Source organism: Orcinus orca, chromosome 2 (genome assembly GCF_937001465.1).
Source record: "Orcinus orca chromosome 2, mOrcOrc1.1, whole genome shotgun sequence".
Classification (NCBI taxonomy): domain Eukaryota; kingdom Metazoa; phylum Chordata; class Mammalia; order Artiodactyla; family Delphinidae; genus Orcinus; species Orcinus orca.
This window is the reverse complement of record NC_064560.1, coordinates 24,075,826-24,078,164: the sequence shown is the minus strand read 5'-3', so window position 1 is coordinate 24,078,164 and position 2,339 is coordinate 24,075,826. Positions and strand designations below refer to the sequence as shown.

The following is a 2,339-nucleotide window of genomic DNA, read 5'->3' as shown; positions in this document are numbered from 1 at the left end:
AAAAACTTGAATTGGGCCGAGAGGTGTCCTCCTGCTGGTGACTCTGCAAGGGACGTCTATGAAGACGGTCAGGCCGCTGTCACGGGCAGGCATCCCCTTCTCAGCGTGCCAGGGGGACCTTTTCCCCAAGTTGGCCCCATCTCACCATTCCTCCCTCAGTCCTGGTTGACTGCATCATCCATCCTAGTTACCACAATGGAGAGGAAATCTGAATATTTTTGTCCAAACTCTCCCAGCTGGTAAAATAGGAAATAATTATATATCTGCTTTTCTTATCTTCCCAATTAGAGGCTAAGTTCCTTGAGGACCGAAACACGTTTGTATTTATGCAATAAGCACGGGGTAAATATCTGTTTACATAGTGTAAGTCAAATAGCTTAATGCTTTCAGTATGAACTCCTAGGCAATGGTACCATTTGCAAATCCCTTGACTTACCAGGAATTTTTTGGCGACCATATAGATGATTTTTTCCCCCACAGTACCTGACTCTTCTTATTTTTGGCTGCGTTGGGTGTTCGTTGCTGCGCAAGGGCTTTCTCTAGTTTCAGCGAGTGGAGTCTACTCTTTGTTGTGGTGCACGGGCTTCTCGTTGCGATGGCTTCTTTAGGCGCACAGGCTTCAGTAGTTGTGACATGAGGGCTCAGTAGTTGCGGCTCGTGGGCTCCAGAGAGCAGGCTCAGTAGTTGTGGCGCACGGGCTTAGTTGCTCCGTGGCACGTGGGATCTTCCCGGACCAGGGCTCAAACCCATGTCCCCTGCATTGGCAGGCAGATTCTTAGCCACTGCGCCACCAGGGAAGTCCCTCTACGTGTGTCTTTACATTGGATATTTTATGCACGACAGTGTGGTAAACACATGATTTCACTGAAATCTCACTGTCCTGGTTCATGCATACAACTCACATTCCCAGAAACATCCTTTTTTTTTTTGTAAGAACACACAACATGGGATCTACCCTAAACAGATTTTTCGTGCACAATACCGTATTGTTAACAGTGTACAGTGTTGTACAGCACAGCCTTAGAAGTTATTCATCTTGTGTACCCGTTGGCAACAACCATTCTACTATCTGCTTCTATTTTATTTTTCATAAATAGGGAATGTTTCATGAATTTGCTTGTCATCCTTGCACAGGGGCCATGCTAATCTTCCCTGTACCGTTCCAGCTTTAGTGTGTGTGCTGCCGAAGAGAGCACTGTTTTAATTTCCTCACAGAAGGGGGATCATGCAGTATTTGTCCTTCTGTGACTGGCTCATTTCACTTAGAATAATGTTCTCAAGGTTCATCCGTATTGTCACAAGTTACAGGATTTTATTTCCTTTTTTTAAGGCTGAGTAATAGTCCATTGTATGTGTACATCACACTTTCTTTATTCATGCATTCCTCAGTGGACACTTAGGTTACTCCCATGTCTTGGCTATTGTGAACGAGGCTGCAGTGAACATAGGAGAGTGTTATCTCTCTCCGAGATCTGGAATTTAATTCCTGTGGATATGCGTCCAGAATTGGAATTCTGGGTCATAGGGTAGTTCTAGTTCCAATTTTTGGAGGAACCCCCATACCGTTTTCCATAAAGACTGCACTGTAATGCATTCCCACTAACAGTGTGCATGGGTTCCAAGTTCTCCGTAACCTCACCAATACTTGTTGTCTTTCGCTGCCGTTGTTGTTTTGATCATAGCCACCCTAACATGTATGAGGTGATATCTCACTGTGGTTTCGATTTGCTTTTGATGGTAGTAGATTGGGTTAGCAGCTTGACTCTGGCCACTTATCTGCTCTGATGAGGTCCCCTATATAAAGGACCTGACATACTGCCCAGTGTACAGGGGATCCATAAAAGCTGATACCTTTCCTTCCCCTGCTACGAAGAACTCAGCAACAAGCACTGGCAGAAAGTAGAGCCTGGAGCTGCGTGCTGGCTCTGACTCTGCTGCCTTGCTTAGATGACCGGCAGGAAATCATGTGCGAGTTTCCTTCATCTGCTAAGAGGGAGTCATGGCTGCTTTTGCACAGGAATAAGATGCTTTATTGAACACACTTTGTGATCCCAGAAGAAAAGAGTGCTCAAGACCCCACATTATTTCTCTATTGTTAATAATAAAATAAACACGTGTCTGATACAGGGACCCACGCTTAGCAAATAAGCAGTAAAATGACCAAGTGAATGAACAGACAAAGCACCCAAACTATCAGTGTGGTGCCACGTCATGTTTTGGCCATCTGGCTTCTATGGGCAGAAGCCCAACTTTTGGCGAATTCGCTTTGAGTGGTGTCTCCCACGTGGAAGTGTCGGAGGGCTTTATTTCTCAGGCCCACATTTCCACAAGCTGAATAG

At 45.4% G+C, this 2,339-nt stretch overlaps 1 non-coding gene across 1 annotated transcript; it reads right to left on the bottom strand.

Annotated features, from left to right (window-relative positions):
- Nucleotides 1-1,089: 1,089 nt before the first annotated feature.
- LOC117197400 (U6 spliceosomal RNA) lies at nt 1,090-1,196 on the bottom strand. Its single transcript, XR_004477988.1, has one exon. It is a non-coding gene; the product is annotated as a U6 spliceosomal RNA (small nuclear RNA).
- Nucleotides 1,197-2,339: the final 1,143 nt, after the last annotated feature.